General features: G+C 41.2%; 1 protein-coding gene across 1 annotated transcript in view; it reads left to right on the top strand.

The window, feature by feature from the left end:
- Positions 1-15,495: 15,495 nt before the first annotated feature.
- The window catches only part of kdm6ba (lysine (K)-specific demethylase 6B, a), a 74,345-nt gene continuing 70,712 nt past the window's right edge, over positions 15,496-19,128 (top strand). The window contains exon 1 of the mRNA XM_087790164.1: positions 15,496-15,840. The gene's annotated coding sequence lies outside the window, so the exon portion shown is untranslated. The remainder of the gene's footprint in view (positions 15,841-19,128) is intronic.

Here is a 19,128-nt window from a genome sequence, read left to right on the forward strand (position 1 = left end):
CCAGATAGGTGAGCGGATTGAAGGGGCTATTTTTTGTGAGTTTGTTATTTTTAAGGTTCTCCACCAAGCCTTTAAGGTTGTATTTGTGGTCAGAGTTTTAAAACATTGGTGATTTTTAATAGTTTGAGTAATAAATGGAAGATCTGATAGCAGTAGGTTGTTACAATGAGCAAGTTCTGTGTCAAGCCAAGAAGAGTCAGACTTTAGATCTTTTAGCCACTGGGTAAGATACTTTAGCTGGTAGGATAGATGATAAAGTTCAACATTTGGAGCTTCAAGTCCACCTTGTGTCTTTGGTTTTTGCAATGTAGCTAATTTTATTCTTGGAGTTATATTTTTCCAATACAATTTGTTAACTGCAGAGTTTAAAGCTTTGAACCAAGAACATGAGTGATGGGAATCATTGTGAATAGATAATTAATTTTGGCAGAATTGACATTTTGACTGTTTCTATTATTTCTATAAGTGATAAAGGTAATTTTGTCCATCTTGTATCCTTTGAAGTATTGGAGAGAAATTCAAGGAGAACAATTCTAATAGATTAGGGGAGATGTAGATTCCTAAATATAATGATATATAAGGAAGATCAGCACATCATCTAAATAAAAGGATTATTTTGTGTTCCCTAGTTGGTGTTGGGATACCTTTAATTCTTCTATTTTCCCTGATTGATGCTACACTGGGTTCAATGAAACGAGCAAAGAGAGACGGAGACAGTGACACCCCTGCCTAGTGCCATTGTTTAATCTAAAGTTTTTGGAAATGATCCCATTGGTAGTGACTGTGGCCATTGGAGAAGTGTACAGTGCTCTAACCCATCCTATAAATGAGTTCCTAAAACCAATTGTTGATAATGATGAGAACAAGAATTTCCAATTAACTTTTTTAAACGCCTTCTCTGCATTTAGTGATAATACTAAGTCATCTGAATTACTTTGATTTGAGATTTGTAGTAGATTAAATAGTTGTATAGTTGAATAGTAGATGTGTTTTCAGAGGACGGTCTACCTTTATGAAGCCACGTTCATCTGGATGCAGTGCAGCTTCAGCTACAGCATCACAAATAAAGTGCAACAAATATTTAGGAAATTGCATTTACTCACGTAGTTCATCGACTAAAAGTGGTGGACAAATCCTTCGACCGATTGTGACAGACTCGCCTCAGAGCCTTGTTTGAAAAGTCCCTATGTAATGGCTTTGATTGTAAATCTGCAACAAGTTCATTTCTTCTACTCCTTCAGCAATTGTGGGTTGTAATTATACACATGTACGCTATATTTCTGGGATCAGCTAGCAACAGTTACAGTTTGTTGCACTAGATAGCACGCTCTCTGATTAGCCAATCAAAGGACAGGAATACTCTGACATTACCGTATGCCTGCTAGAAGGCCCGTCAACTCACAGTCTGATTGGTTAAGCGTCAGTCTAATCGAAACCTATGTTATGCTTCAGGGCCCGCAGAACAGACTGTGAAGGCCTCTAGCAACAAATAATGGCAGAACTCTGATTGGATGAATACTCTTATATGAATATTCATATTTGGTAGCAGCGTGACCAGAGTAGAAACTATGAAAGGCGGACCAGCAGAGAAGGCTTTGCCACTGGTAGCTTCGCATTACTATGCGTTACTCCGAGAGGCTTCGTTGTTTTTGGAAGCCTTGCAGAGTAATACTAATGAAGCTTTTCGTCTGGATTAACAAAGTCGTACTAAAACAATTTTATGGATTGTTGAGCTCTGTGTAAAATTATTTCGACATCAGAAAAACACAACTGTAAAACATAAAACGTACTGAGAGGCGCACTGACGATTGTTTTAGGGAAAATTACAGGGTTTTAAATATGGCATATACTCCGAAAAAAACATGTGATGTGTGTACTTAATATTTGGACCTGTGTCTCAGCCTTGTTCTTGAATTGTCCTTGATTATAAATATTAATAGTTTTTAATAGATAGATGGATAGAACTAATTGTTTAGATCTAATAGATGCTAAGGTTTCATCGGTGTCACATGTAGATAAGAAAAAAATCTAACTTAAAAATCCATCTTGGAACAAACTAAGGAACATTTCTTCAAAGTGTACCTCAGCAGTTTCTCTCTGCACTCCTACACATACTTCATCATTTTTATTTTCCACTCTGCCATTGACAGGTTATCTTTATTACTGTCTTGAGTGGTCTTTATGCTTTATTAATTTTGTGGCTCGACCTGGTTACATGTCTTACTCAAAATTAACACTTCTCGTTGTGTACTGATATACACAAACCACAAAACAGAAAGTAAGGAATCTAAACGTTGTAATGTGTTTTGCTGTCATTATCATTTCTTAAAATCAGTTCACTTGGTTATTAATTATTTTGCTAACACACAGCTTGAAAGTATTACACATGGACACAAACATATTCTCCTTGTCAGGGTTAAAGAAAGGCTTGATTTCTGTGGTAAACATAGCTAAATTAAATATCACTGAAAGCTTTGTTTCATCGTGTTAAAAATGTGTTAACATCTCATTACAGTTGTAGACAGCTTTAAAATTTAAGAAAGAATGGCTGCTGTCCACCATCAAGCACTAACGTTCACATCCAAAACACTACTTTTTGTGATAGAAGAAGAAGTTTTCTATATATAAATATATATATGTGGCAGTCGTGGACTCCTTCAAGTTCCTGGGAACAACAACCTTCCAAGACCTGAAGTAAGAGGCTAACATCACCTGCATCCTGAAGAAGGCCCAGCAGAGGATGTACTTCCTGCAGCAACTGAGAAGGCACGGCCTGTCGAAGCATCTGTTGCTTAACTTCTACAGTGCAGTCATCCAGTTGGTGCTTTCCTCCGCCATCACGCAGGTCAGGAGGAGACTTCAGCAGACTGTGAAGACTGCAGAGAAGATCGTTGGTGCCCCCTGCCCTCCATCCAGGAACTGTACGAGTCCAGGACCAGGAAGAGAGCAGGGGACATCATCAAAGACCTGACTCACCCCGGATCCTCCCTCTTCTGCCTGGCCAAGAACCACCAGCCACAAGAACACTTTCTTCCCCTCCGCCATCTCACTCTTGAACTTTTAATCTGTTGTCACTGTTGACGTTTTTGCACTGTGTTTATTAGTATTATTTTTGTTATTATTATTTATCTTGCATATTTTTGTACATATTGTTGATATCTATTCTAATTTGTGTCACTAATTCCGGAGTCGTCCTAAACCACGTAAAATTCCACGTATGTATACCAATATGTTTTTTTTTAAAGCAGCCTACACTTGCTTAATCATTAATGTTTTTTTAAAAAGCTGAAATATAATATTATTCTTTTGGAAGATATTTTTTGTACAAATTAGGAAATCCGCTGTCAGGACTTTATGAATAGGAACATTTGGAGAGAGAACACTTAACATTATCTGCTATATATTCTATATATATATTCTATATATTTCAAACGGATCAAATAACTCTTACCCTAAAAGGCTTGTATGTGTCTTACCAACATTGTATAACCTTTTCTGCCTGGAACTCCAGTTTCACCTTTACTTTCAGAATCAGAATCACGTGTGTCCTTCCAAACTTAGAATTTCTTTCCTTTTTTTAGCAAATGCAAAAATTGATATGATACTGGCTGGACCCATAATTGACTGAGATGCCTTAATACCTCATGTTTAGCAGGCTGTTGGTAGAGAGGCTAATCACACCAAGAAGCCTGGGTGAAGAGTTTTAAGAGTGTTGTGTGTGTAACCCAGTGTTTCTCAAATAGGGGGAGCGATGCCAGGGGGGGCGCGAGTGACCCTGGGGAACATGCTTTTTTTTTACGTGTCGTATAAGAATAAAGTGTAATTGCGCATCCACTAAGGTAGGTGGCAGTGGCGCTCTCGTTGTCAGTGTACGCAGGGAGTGGGTCTTTTTGCACCGAAGAAGAGCCCGTAGCACAGAGCAGAGCAGGAGTGTGTGGAGTAAACGAACCGTGGAAGTGCAGTGAATAGCATGGATAAGTATCTAACTGGGAGGAAAAGAGTAGCGGACAAAGACGGAGATACCGAGGCAAGTGTCCCGAAAGCCAAGACGAGGAAGTATGACGAGGCGTATGTAGCGCTTGGCTTCACCGTTAATACGGTGGGAGAAGAGGAAAGACCGGTCTGTTTGCTGTTTCTGAAAACATTGGCAGCGGACAGCATGAAGCCATGTAAATTAAGGTGCCACCTTCATACTACACACCCCAATCACGCTGATAAGCCGCTTGAGTTTTTCCAGCGAAAACGTGCTGAGTATCATCAACAGTCGTCCCGTTTTTTGAGTGCTACTTCAGTAAACCAGCGAGCACTGTTAGCGTCATATAAGGTGGCATACCAAGTTGCTCAATGCAAAAAACCCCACACCATAGCAGAGGAGCTGATACTGCCTGCAGCATTAGACATGGTCTCTGTCATGCTGGATGACACAAGTGCTGCAAAATTAAAGACAATCCCTCTGTCCAACGACACTGTCGCCAGACGTATAGATGACATTTCTGACGACCTGAAAGAACAGCTGGTAGATCAACTCAAAGACAAACGTTTTGCATTACAGTTTGATGAAGCAACTCACAGCAACAAGACTGTTTGTTTATTGCTTATTTTCGTTTTGACATGTCAAACTCCCTGTGTGAGGATCTACTTTTTTGTAAATATGTCAGAGACAGAGTCACAGCTGAAGAGCTATTCAAAATACCGGACTGCTTCCTGACTGAGAATGGGCTTAAGTGGGAGAACTGCATTAGTATTTGCAGTGATGGTGCACAGACCATGGCAGGGATGAGAAAGGGACTCAGGGCACTCATCAAGAAGGTCTCACCTAATGTTGAGTGGACACACTGTGTTATACACAGAGAGGCACTGGCATCAAGACACCTTCCCTCTGGTTTAAGTGAGGTTATGACTGACATTGTTGGTGTTATCAATTTTATAAAGACCAGACCATTAAAAACGAGAGTCTTCTCTGCTATCTGTGAGGAAATGGGAGCTGAACACCAAGCTGTGCTGTTTCATAGTGAAGCAAGGTGGCTGTCAAGAGGAAAGGTCTTGTCCAGAGTTTTTGAGCTCAAGTATGACCTTGCAGTAAAATTTGGTGATGAGAAATTCCTGGCAAAACTGGCCTACCTGAGTGACATATTTGGAAAGCTAAATGAACTCAATTTACAGCTTCAAGGGAAAGATAAACACCTCCCTCAGGTCACAGACAAGATCAGCTCTTTCACTCGAAAGCTTACAATGTGGGGGAGGCGACTTGATGAAGGAAACACTGATTCGTTCGAGAATCTGCATGACTTTGTTGACACAAGTGACAATGATGCCACCTCTGTGATTCCATGTATTAAGGAGCATATTTCATCACTGATGGGATTCTTTAAAAAGTACTTCCCTGAAAACAGTTCTCAGTATGACTGGATGATCAATCCTTTCAATATGCCAGCTCCAACTGGTTTCAGCTCTGCAGAGGAGGACCAGTTCATTGATATGACGTCTGACTCCACATTGAGACTGAGGTTCACATCACAGACACTGAGTGAATTCTGGCTGAGTGTAGAGAGGCAGTATCCACTCTTAGGGCAGAGGGCTATGAGCATTCTTCTTCCTTTTGCAACATCCTATCTTTGTGAGACTGGCTTCTCTGCTGTTGCTGCACTGAAGACCAAGTACAGGTCCCAGCTAAACATTGAGCACGAGCTGAGAGTTGCAGTGTCATGCTTCAAACCTCGCTTCGAAAAGCTGTGCTCTGCAAAACGTGCTCATTGTAGCCATTAAGCTTCCTCACTTCCTCATTTTGATAAAAGAAACAAATCAGCACACATTGTCTTATTCATTTTCGGTTTTTAAGAGTTTAATATTTTATGCTCCTGAGTTGATGTTGCTGATCAATTACAATGTATAAGTATTCAGTATCATAGTGTTTTATATATTGCTGGTTCAAATAGTTTTATATATTGTGCTCCTGAGTTGATTTTTCTGAGCAATTTGAATGTATTATTTATTGATTATAGTCTTTATTTTTCAGTATCAGTTGGTTCAAATTTTTTATATATTGTGCTCCTGAGTTAATGTTGCTGGTCAATTTCATTTAATTATTATTTATTGATAAGTTTTCTTTCAGTATCCAATGCTCAGAAAATGTTTGCACTAAATTTATGCTCTTTAAGTTTTTTCTACTGTGTTAATAAAGTAATTATTTGTTAAATTGATCCATATTTCTTTATTTAGTCTTCTTTAATGTTAATAAGAATATAATGTTATGCAGAGGTGCAATTTTATTGACAAATGATATTATTTCCGGTGGCAGCGTATATTTGTATATTTGGGGGGGGCGCGAAATTTTTACTTCTTCTTAGGGGGGGCCTAACAGCAAATAATTGAGAAGCACTGGTGTAACCCAATGTGTATATCATGATGTGTGCCTTTGTAATGTGTGTCGTTACACACTCACAAAACCCTGGTTGATACTCCAGTTTAACTTAAATGAGTCAGGAACTTCTTGTGATTAAAGACACTACCTCCTGGTGTGATGAAGATAAGAAGAAGTAGAGAGTGGGTGTGCAGCCATCTTTCACTCAACCCGTCTAGTTTCCATCTGTTAGTTTGACAAAGTGCAGTTTCCCCCTGACACGATCACTTGAGGATTCCTGAGAGTGCCTCGTCTCCTTTTTTTTGTTCTGAGTCTTGTGTGTTCCCCTTCCTGATAATGAAGAGTAGGCAGGATTCATCATTCCTCTTTTCTTGACTCAAGTTTGACTGATAGTTTAATGAAAATACATGTCACCTCTGACTTTCTCCTGGGTGTTTTGTTTTGTTTCTTGACAACATGTTTTATTGGACTGGGGCATAAGGTGTTTTGTTATACTGGTCTAACTGACATTGAATTTTGCTCAAACGTCTTTTTTTAAGTGCATTACATTCATCTTTATTACATCTCTAGGGCTTGGACCTAATCACCTCAGCCGTAATTAACCACTTATGATACAGATAACCTCTCCCTTTTTTACTTTTGTTCCACCAACAATCTATAGTTAGGGCTAGCTTAGGCTCCTGAACCAGCTACTTGTTATGCTATAGATAGACGTGACTTTAGCTGTGCAGTTCAGTTTAAACACACACTTGTCTTCTCCACAACCAAACTCCCCCAACCTTAAATCACGCTGTGATTCACTGGGGTCTGCTTTTTTCTATTCTACAATATAGTCTCACTTAAACTGAAAAGTGTCAAAGAGAACTTTGTTATTTTAATAATAATTTAATAATTAATTTAAATAAAATAAAATTTAACTGAATTCATAAATTTGTTGTCCAATTGCAGAAGATTAGAAGAGTATACACATTTAAAGTCAAGAACAGGAAGATAGCCTATCCCAGTTTCCAGACAAAAGGGTGCGGGACACCCCAAGTTCCCAATCAACATCTGTAAAAAAAAGATATGAACATTACAAACTAAATATTCAGTTTTTACTAAGTACATTCATTTCCCACTTAAACATCAAGTGGGTTATTCACTGGGAAAACTTTGTATGTTTTGTGCGTTTTAATGTTAACAAATCAAGTTTCGAATCATGTTACAACAAGACAGGTAATGCAATTTGTATATGTTCTTACTGTGGTAATGAATTACAGGGGTTACATCAACATAAGTCCCTGCGATGAAGAGATGTTTTTTGTACACATTCTAACAGTGCCATCAAGTGGTGGTTTTTATTTTAGCAGTTGAGTTTAAATTGTATAGCGACCTTATAGTTTACCCACTCAATTGTTAATAAGTTAAACCAATCAGTGGGGTTTTGGCTAAAATTATGCACATAATTGTGGATGAAGTAACTATTTGGAAGTGACGGGATCATATAACACAAATAGAGCCAAATTATAGTTAATAATCAATCTCTTTTAGTCCATTTTCCAATGTTTATTTCGTTTTTCTCTCGCCCAAAATAGAAAACAAGTAAGTAAGTAAAGATTATTTGTAAAGCGCCTTGGATTTTTGATGTGCGACAAATAACACTGATAGCTGAAATGTATTTGTTTTCATTTTAGAGTCACGTGTGGTTTGATTTGAAGAGCGATTTTATCTCGAACGTTATCTGGAGCTGCTCATGTATTTATTAATCACGTTGCACATTGATTGTTTAGCCGCTAGATGACGACACATGACACCATCCCGACGTCTTAAACGTACCTTCCACTTGACTTCAGTGGGGCCCTTTTCAGTACTTGGAATATGTATTTACGTTTAAAAAAAATAAATAAGTGAATCGAAATATCAGGCAAACATAAGGCACAGCTTAAAGCCTTGTAGTAAAGGTACCAGGAGATTGCAAACCCCCCTGGGGGTCGCGGGGCGCCTGGAGGGAGTAGCGAAATGATTTCCATAAATCAAATAAATTTGGAAAAAATAAAATACAGAAAAATTCAGCCATAATTATTAAAATTATGAAACATGGTAACAATGGAAGCAGGTGAATTAATACAGTTTGATAGTGAATGAACAACGTGATTACAGTGTCGAAAAATAAAGATTATATTATATATGAGCCACATCATAGTATTAGGTGCTCAAAGCATGGGTAAAAAGTAGTGGCTTATAGTCCGGAATTAATGTTAAAATTAAAAATGTATAGATTTTCCTCCTGATGGTGATTACGACTTTAAAAACAGATTTTAATTCCAGAACGCTTGCTGAGTTCTGGATTTCAGCCGAGAGGGAATGTCCACAGCTATAAAATGGTCTCCTCAGTACGCGTGAACGTACTGAGGTCGTTTGTGTGACACTGTGTGAAAATACTTTTTACACATATATTAAAAATAAATACAGATCGCGTCTGAACTAGGAGGATGATCTCTGTGTGTCCGTCTCCACAATTAAACAACAAATGGACTTGCTGTGTTCTGTGCATAGCGGGCATCCATCTCATTAGATGAGATTATCGAAGAAAAAAAATAGTTGCCAAATTGTAAATTGTAAAAAGCATCAGAAGCATCTCTGACGACTGGGAATGAGATGAAATCAACCAGAATAGATTTCTTTAGTTAGAAAACAAAATCGGGGTCTCATTAAACTGCAGCGACTATATATTGAACCACTATTCATCTGATAAATCGCAACATTATTTAGAAAAAAATACATTTAATCACGTAGTTCATGGAGGAAAAGTGGCGGATAAATCCTTTGAAGCTAGTGAAAGACTCGGAGTTAGCATAACTTTCTTAACAACATCCAGCTTTTCTTGAAAAGTCCTTCTTGATAAATGGCAAGTAGGGCGCACGGTAGTGCAGTGGTTAGCGCGGTAGCCTCAGCGACATTCTTTTCAAGTATCACAATGAACTTACCTCTCTTGCTAATGATGCTCATCATAAATAAACAAACTGTCTCGCTCTGATGCCTGTTGCAAATAAACATCCACTCAGTGCGTCAACACTTGTAAGTCTGGGGCAGAGGAAGGAAGAGTTTATTCGAGCGTCAGGAGACGTGTTGTTAGTTCTGTTAGTTCAAGAGACAGGCGGCTCATGTCGTCATCGGCCCGTCCCGGGACAGTCACAGGGACGGGCCGAGGAACAACCCGACATCCATCAGAACTCCTGCCCCCCTTTTTTGGGTGTGTTCCGTTTTGCTCTTTTGTTTCACGCCAACAGGTGTGAACTGGGCAGACAGACAGATCTTCAACTAAATCGCTGATTATCTCTAAGTCTGCTCCAAGCTTGTCTTGAAACAGTGTAAATCAGTCTGAGTGGAATGTTGATTGTGAATGTGTATTCAAACGTTTAAGCTCTTAGATGAGGCTAGTAATTTATACTTTATATTTTGATTATCTTTTTAGCATTCATTTAACTATGGCGTATACGTATAGTGCATAATAATTTCCAATCTAACAGGATCGAGGCCCATATTGGACCTCAGCTACTTGAACAAGTTCACAGCTATCCGTCTGTTTTAGATGCTGACGGTCAAACGTCTGCTGACAGGAGTACAGGAGACTGGATTATATCTATCGACCTGACCGACGTATAATTTCATGTTCCAATGGTCAGGAGGCATCGAACGTACTTGCGTTTCGCCCTCGAGGGTCAGGTGTTTTAATACACTTGACTCCAGTTCAGCTACTCTCTGACGCCCAGGACCTTCACTAAGTGCGTGGACGTGTTGGCCCACTCGAGTTGGCTGGTCGGGCTACTGTTTGCCTTTCCCCCATCCACGACTCTTCCTTCCCTTGGTTTGGAGAGCGAAGCAGAAACATCTAAGGTTAATAGTGGTTGCGCCATTCTCTGGCTCAGTTGGCGGTAGGGAGCATGTGGGCTATCCGTTGGACCCCACTGCCAGGCGAGGGGGACTCTGAAGGTACCCCCAGTGCTGGGTCTGCCAGTGTGGCTCTTGCACGGGACGAGCTGAGCGGGACTCTGGAACCGGATGTTCTACGCACGCTGGAGAATTCTTGAACCCCATCTACACCTAGGCTTTATGCCTCAAATGGGGGATGTTCTCTCGATGGTGTGCAGACAGGTCCCGGGACCCCAGCTCCTGTCTGGTCTCTGCTGTCCTGTCCTGCAGCCTTTGATTGATAACAGACAGACTGTGGCGACACTTAGAATGTTCGCATCAGCTATCGAAACGAGGCACTTTGGGTTTGAGGGTGCTTTGACTCATAACCACCTGGTGATGCAGTTCTTAAGGGGGGCCCACAGGATCAACCTCCTGTGAGGTCTTCAAGCCCTCAGTGGGATCTCCTGCTAGTGCTGGACTCTCTCGCAGGCTCGACCTTTGAGCCTCTTGACCAAGTCCCACTGGATATCTTGTCTCTCAGGGTCTCGTTCCTTCTGGCGCTGACGTCACTAATAGAGAGACTGAGCTTTGTGCTCTCTCCATAAGCCCTGAGTATCTTTCCTTTGGGGTCGAGGAGTCATCAGTATCATTGCACCCAAACCCAGCGTTCTGCCTGAAGGTTTTCAGCTCCTCATTCCGGGCGACAACTCTCACGCTGCGGGCATTTCATCTGCCGCCCCACTTGGATCCAGGTCAGGAGCGTCTTCACCTGTTGTGTCCAGTGGGGGTTCTCTCATTGATCAGTGAGATCAGCAATTATCCGGGCCTACCAGGCAGTGGGTGGATCTGCTCCTAGCGGCCTGAGGGCACATTCCATACCAGAGAGCAGCGGGGGTCCAAGGGATAGCCCACAGGCTTCCGACCGTCAACTGAGCCACGAGAACCACACTACTGGGAATCTGGCGCCACCACCATTAACCTCAGATGTTCCTGCCTCGCTCTCCAAACCAAGGGAAGGAGGAGTCACTGAGGGGGAAAGGCGAACAGTAGTCCGGCCGGCCAACTTGAATGGGCCAACACGTCCACGCCTGGTGGGGGGCAACCCAGGGTGTGGCAGCCTCAGTGGCTCTTTTGCTGGGTGTTGCAGGAGAAGACATCTGCTCAGCCGCTTCTTAGGCATCCACCTCAAACTTCGCTAGAGCCTATCTCCTTGACGTGGTGACAGGATCAGTAGCTCCTGAAGTTATGAAACCAATAACTCACAGGTTTTGTTTGTTATAAATTAAACTTGTCGGTGTGTAAGCTAACAACATTTTATAAGGCGTAAACATTATTTCCCTTTTTAGTAGTGATCACGCTGCAAACTTGACTTCCTTTTTTAAATAAACATTTCCAAAAAGGGCATGATGTTCTGATTCAAAGTGCCACAGTAAATGAACAGATAATTCAGTTGATGAATTAATCTTCCTTCGTGAGTCAGTAACACTTTTGAATGTTAACCCCACTCTAGCATCACGCTTGGTGCAAGTCTAAGAATAAAGTCGAACCTCTCTATGAAGCTTTTTTATGTTCTACCTGTTCTTGCATGGGTTTTAATGTCAACGTTGCACAATTTCAAGAACATACTTTTCAAACACACACACACACACACACACACGTGTGTGGATGTTGTTGTTCCTGCACAAACTGAAGAAATAAACACTAGTAAAACAGACTAACATGTTTTTGTTTATGTCTACGGTAAATAACTTTGTTCAGTTTGAAAATAAATAAATTTAGGCAAAAAGAGAAGCTTTTATTTATACACCCTTTTCGCAGTTTTTAAAATTTAAACACTCTGTTATATTAAATTGTAATTGTGCATTAATGGATTTCCAGCGTTGACATGGGGACTTCACCACGTTTACATCCTCACATCGCTCTTCTTCCACCCCATCACTCAGGAATGACGATAGTTCATGTTGTTCTAAAACATGGATTTGTTGTTCAACCAGCATGTCGAGGCTCTGTTTCACCTTCCTGAAGTTGACGACGATGACTCCAGATTTCACCTGGTCGTGGCTGCTCTCGATTAACAAATGACTCGTCCCTCCATGATCCTGTTCCGAGATCCTCTGCAGCGTAACAAGTATGGCGCACTCAAAGAACTTCTTCTCCGGAGGTTTTCTCTGTCTGCATCCGAGAGGGCAGAACGATTGCTGTCCTATTTCTGCGCCCACTTCCTCCTCCTGTTCGCGCTGCATTGGCGAACTCTCCAAGCCGTTGGAGACTGTCGGGGTCTGGCTGAAGAAGCTGATCATGTTCTACCGGCGACCAGACAGTTCCAGGTGCAGAGTGCCTCCAGTTTTCCGGCTCAACCAGTGACGGAGGACAGCGACTCAGCAGTAGTGGCGGGAGTAAGAGCGAGCAGACGGCGCGGGAACAACATGTGTTATTTTCACCTGCGATTTGGCTGCAAGGCATGACGTTGTGTTTCACCGTGTACGTTTGAGGCTTTGGGAAACGAAAGGGCCATGTGGATCATAAACCACTGACATTTACAATGTCCAAAGTTTCTGAGCCATGATCTACCCGCAGCAACGCCACCTCGCCGCTATCTCAGAGTTCACAACAGACATTCGGCATGACGCTGGGAAGTCCAACCATGTGGCGGATTATCTGTCACGTGTGCTGGTTTGCTCTGTCAGGCTAGGGTTTGATTTCTCAGCCAATGGCTGCGGACCAGCCCAGCGACACAGTTATTCTTTCTCTCCAATCCGGGAGTACGGGCCTCAAGCTAGAGGAAGTAGTGGTTCAGGAAGGTGGTCCCATTCTCCTTTGTGACGTTTCTACTGATTGCCCTTGCCCCCTTTTTCCGATAGGTTGCGATCATAAAGCTTGTATTTTGTTTGACTTGGTGCGGCGAGTAACTGGCCCTTGACACACTCTTGATTGTCCATCTTTCTCCTCGAAGCGAATTATAAGAACTGGGACGGGAAGTGACGTCGTCTTGGAGCGACGAAACGGACTCCGTGTTTTGATCGTTTTATGGTCACCACTAGCAAGATATTTGGAAAATAGATATTAAGATAATCTTGTGAAACAGCAGCTGGTCATCACTCAGAGTCACTTCTGGATTAATCGATTGGTAGAACATTTGCATAGTTCCCAACTCTGTCTAGACCTCAACAAATACTGATCTCAGATGTTGACAATTTTGCATGTGTAACTCAAGATAAACGTCTAGTTAAAGTGATATTTTGCCTCCTGTATAATTAAATGGCAAATTACTACACATTTTTCCTTCACTTCAGGTCTGAAGTTTGGTCTGGTTTGAATTTGAATTACCCTCCTAGCTCCTACTGAAGACCACCCCAGTCCAGCCTCTTGGACCTGAGAGAGTCCTTCAGTTTAAATACCACCTTGAAGTCCCCCCCCCCCCCCTCTCCACTTGCTACAAGTCACCCCCACCCCTCATTAGCAGACCACTCTTCCTCCTGGCTTACTTTCTCCAAAGTCCCTCTTTTTTTCCCTTTAAGTTGTCCTCACCAGTGGGGCAGTTTGGCTCTACTCCTTTTCCCAGAGGCTGAACATTCCTTCATTTGGATTCATTTGTTTGAATAGTCTCTCCTTCCCTCCTTCCTGGTTTTCAGAGTGAGGAAAATGGAAATTAGCATGAAAATACTTCACAGCAGACCTTTGATGAAAGTGTGTTTTTGTATGTGGGCCTGTAAGGGGGGTTAACACGGGATACTTTCTATCGACTTATTGTCAAACCCAATCAAAATAGTGAATATTAGTTCATGGACATGAACAAAGATTCTTACCCACAGCTTCAAATGTTTTTTGATACAGGGTCAGGATACAATGTCACAGTGACTAAATCAGAAGCTAATTAACGCTAATTGAAGTGCAATGTGAGTATCCTTTTTCTCAGTTGCAGACTGGATCCATAACCATGAGTGAGTGTCAAGAAGCCCGAAAGAAAAGCTCAAAGTGTATCTACAATTTAGTGTAATTCCTTCTCTTCTTCTAGCTACTAAACCGCTTGACAAAATTGGTTGAAATTAGCTTGTTGACTACCTACCTCTCAGAAAAGGTTAAAGGGGGAACCCTGGAAAGATTCAATTAACGCCTGGTATTTCACTTGAAATATATGTACACGAATAATGTATATACACCAATTTCCCTGAACAAGATGTTCCGACCCTCAAAGTAGCACTGAAAGATGTGTTCAGCACACATTTATTTTAACCTTCAGTAATAACTAAAAACTTTTTTTAAACTTTAACTTCTGCTGATTTCAATAATTTAAATCAAGGTTTAAAATTATTAGGACAAACGGAGATCAGAAGCAACGTTTAGTGTCAGTGATCCAAACAATCATAAACCTTCCTCACATCATAAAACATTTTATATGAAGGTCATTGTTTTGTTTGTAATGATTTAAAGATTGGTTTAGTTAATATCATATTTTTGAGTTATAGGCAAAAATGTATGCCCCTTTTAAATTTAGCGTGGGCGTTCAGTTGTGTAGCATGATAGCCTTTCAGCTTATGCAATAAACAAGTTTTAAACTATAGACTTTGTAGTTTTTTCCAAACAGTTCCTCTTGTAGGGCTGTCACAGGGAGAAGAACATTACAGACGAGCACCATGGAGGTATTTTATGGTTTTTAAGTGAGTCATTACGGACGAAGATGAAGAATACGAAAACAACGGAGCACCAGTTGGTACATTAGAATGGATATACATTGTTGCCTATAACTCTGAAAAGTAACATATTACTCTAAAAATGATGCCAAATCTTAGTCGACATGAGTGTGAGTAGAGAATTAGTGAATTTTGGTTAAACTCACTTTAGGTACAGATGCTAGCAGAAACATGCCCTTGAGGCATACTAATAACTTTAAAACGTGTGACTGGCTTATTCACTCATGTACTTTCTATCTTATTATTTTACTAGATGAATGTGAGTCAGTTAAGTAACACATGTTTGGTAAGATACACTATTACTCATTGACAGGTGGATCTCAAGCTGGATTTGATTTTTTGGGACTTCCTTCTACACTTGGGTGAGAAACTCTTAACTAACTCAACTAGTCGGAAACAACCAAAGCATTCAGAGGCTTGTATTTTGGTTCTTCAAATGATATGAAGAACTTTTCCAGAAAGTGTGGAGGCGGAGCTGCCTGAGACCTGAACCCGCTGGATACAGGAGAGAGAGAAGCAGAAGAGGAGAAAAGGAGGGAGGAGGAGAGGGGACAGGAGGAAACACTTCGCTTGAATGGAATAAAAACTGCGCAATTTCTTTTGCACACGCTCTCCTACTGTCCGCGAGATTTGGGGATCTTGGTCAGCGAGTGGAAGCGGAACATTTCCAGCAGCTGGAGGATACAAGTGTGGAATCATCCAGAGAGGAGACATGACAGTGCAAAGATGCATGGCCGCGGATCCGTCACGTCTTCATCCCCTACAGACGACGTTGATGAAGATAAAGGTGTTTTTTTGGGGAGAGGGCTTTTTGGGTGGGCTGCGTCACGCGAGTCTCGTTCTGCAGATATTCTGTTATGGAATGGATTCACGGGAGAGTTTGCTTCGTGGAAGGTGAGTGTTACCATTTTGAAGGATATATAGGTTGGCTATGAACTCAGGTCGTTTTCATTGCGATGTTTGTATTTGTCCGTTTTCAGTCAAACGTACATAAACATGTGGATTTCATATAAATGTTTGTTGGATTGTAGTCGTAGAAATCGTAGGGGCGACGTGGTTTCCTCCTCAAATCCTGGCTGTGATGTCACGCTTTTGACTGTCAGGAAGTTTTACTGGAACGTCACGATGTCGCAACCGTGGGCTGGGAAATGTGGCGGTAGGAGCAGCGTGGGTTTGTGGCGGGGAGGAGGAGAATTGTGGGTTGTAAGAGATCTTAGTTCAAATGTCATGTGGTCAACTTATGGCAGGTTGGCATTTCCAGGAAAAGGGTTTGAAATTTGACTTCGGGTATATTTTCGTGTCTCCACCCCTCTTGTGCTGGTGTAGTTTCTACGGTTAAACTCACGGGGGAGCCATTATACCGACAGTACAGGGTGGCGCGTTTAAAAACAGGTCATCACTAACTTTTGACACAGCCATTATGGTCCTTATCCACGTATCCATGTTGTCAGCCTAGAATGAGGTAAGAGATGTATATTGATATAGAACACATCCCCAAAAAAGCCAAGAATAAACATTGTCAATCAAGCAACAATGCAACATGAAGAGCCTTGTAGTATTTTATTGTTTTTTAACGACGCCGTTAGTACTAGCGATATGTGCCATATGAAATGAAACTGAACACTTATTTCCACTTCATGTCTGCTAAGTTCCACATCATGTCTGCCCTCCACAGGCTGTCGCTATGAGTTACCTCTCGAGGTAACAGAAAAAACGATGCACTCGCCACCCAGCAAGGGGCAGGAAGGTCGACTCTATAGAAAGCCCCGGTTCTCTTTAACAAGCCAGTATTCTCTCTCAGCGATCCACAAAAGAACGTTGTATGCACTGCTCGTCAAGACAAGAACAACATGGAGATCGACGAGCCACATACTTGCCTGGCCCTGGGGGGCCCATGAGCAACACAACCTGTGTTTTATCAAGAGTTTTCACCCTCCGGGTTCCAGGAGCGCTCGCTTGCTACTTTAGGAGGGTAAACGATGTCAGAAAGACAGACAGGCTGATGGTTTGTGTGCGTGTCATGTGGGAAAACCTTTGTCATCATAACGTCTCATACACTGTCTCTCACGTCAGCTTACGAAGCAGCAGGTCGTGAGCCACCAACCGGGTTGCGAAGCGTCGCAGCCTCTCGGCTCTCTTGAGAGAGGTCTCAGACGAAGAAATTATTGTTCCTGCCTCTTGGTCTTCCTCCTTTGCCAAACATTATCTCCTTGACATGAATGCAGGTTCTCTATCTCACGCAGTGCTGAGCACAGGTGGTGTTCAAGGTGTGGGGCACAGGCCACTGATGTCCATGTTTCAACAGCTTTCCACTGGGAGTACATTATCCCACTGCTTTGTAACCCATAGTGACAGCCAGGGCTGAAGCATGCATGAAGCTAAACCCCAAGTTATATCTATTTTATAACTGGGTTCCACGAATGCGTGCGACGTCCTCTACAAGTGTGGCCCAGCAGACAGCTTCCCTGAGCTCGAATACTGGCTTGTTAAAGGGAAGAAAAGCCTTTTATAGAGGCAACCTACTGCCCCCTGCTGTTTGGCGAGTGCATCGTTTTTTATTTACTTCCTTACTTCATTTACTATTTGTTGAGGCAGGGCCTCGAGAGGTAACCCATAGCGACAGCATGTAGAGGGCGTTTCATGCACCATTCATAGCTGTGCATGCTAGCTTCTTAGCTAAAGTGTATGATATAAATGGCAGAGATAAAACTTTTTGAAACGCTTAAAAATGAAATTATGTAACCTTATTTTGGTGAACATCAAAATGTAAATATTCAAATCTGTAATTAATAATTATTAAGTTAATTGTCATCCATTGTATTGATGATATCAGAACCAGAAACTTTTATTTCCAGTTAGTTAAAGGGTGGGTTGGAGAAAGAAAACAAGTTTTTGGATAAATGGATGAAAAGAGGGATACATCTATTAAATAAATGCATAATCACAAACTGTTTCCACTTGTCAGGTGACGTTGCAGCAATGAGGATTCCACCGTCACTATGTCGTCTAGTGGGTGAGTGGAATCAAGCATCACAGAAAGGGCCCTATTCCTTGTTAATAAACTAATGAGTAGCCCTCAGTTAACATGAGGGTGAGTAGAAAATGAGTGAATTTTGGGTGAACAATCACTTTGAAAAAAAGGTTGGTTAAATTGAGGATCACAGATGAAGAATAATTTGCATATCTATCATTGTTAAAGGCACAAAGCATTGGTGGTTCAGTGGTAGAATTCTCGCCTGCCACGCGGGGGCCAGACGTGGATACCTGGAACAGACAAACAGCCAATCAGAATGCAAAAGACTAACAGCCAATCAGAATTCTCCTTCTTAACACCTGGTGGCCAACTGTTGAAGTATTTAATTAATTTTGGAAGAATAAAGACCCCGGTTCGATTCCTGGCCGATGCACACATCTTTTTTTTTCTTTCTAGTTAAATTAATCACGTTATTAAGTATTAAGTATTAAAAGTAATATTTTACGTCGCCTTATGCCTCTGGGGGCTCAACTGTTTAATGTTAAAAGCATAAAACCACACATTTCTTTCTTTTTATATTTTTCTTTCCAGTTAAATGAATCCCATAGTGAAAGTTTTTTAAAAGATTATTGATTATTTTTTATTTCAGGATTCTGGAGAATTTAATTTAATAATTTAATAAAACACTATCTATATATATATGGATATATAAATATACATATCTGTATATATACACACTCGTGGACATAATTGTTGGTCCCACAATGGTCATGGAAATAACTTGAAATTAAGTTGCAACAAGTATTCATTAATAATTTACTTACCGAAGTAGGTGTCGTAGCGACGAAAAAAGTGATCACTTTAAAAAAGTAGGCACGCAGGTTCCTCTGTCTTATTCAGACTGATGTTGGAATGAAAAAAGGGGCTGTATTTAAGCAAGAAATTGCGCCTTAAAATGACGCAAATGCAAAATGACTTCCTATAAACATCTCCGGACAGGCGCACCCAGTGGTCGAAAACAATACGTTTCAAAATGACACAATTTGAATAAAAAAGGAGTCTCAATTCCAATGACAAAAGAAGCTGGACAAACAGCGCCAGGGAGGCATAAAAACAACACCTTTCAAATAGATAAAATCTAAATAGGAAACAACGCTCTATTCAATTTTAAAATACGCGCGTAAAATAGTGCCAGACCGGCGTAAAAC

Source organism: Callionymus lyra, chromosome 4, assembly GCF_982586985.1.
Source record: "Callionymus lyra chromosome 4, fCalLyr1.hap1.1, whole genome shotgun sequence".
Lineage (NCBI taxonomy): Eukaryota > Metazoa > Chordata > Actinopteri > Syngnathiformes > Callionymidae > Callionymus > Callionymus lyra.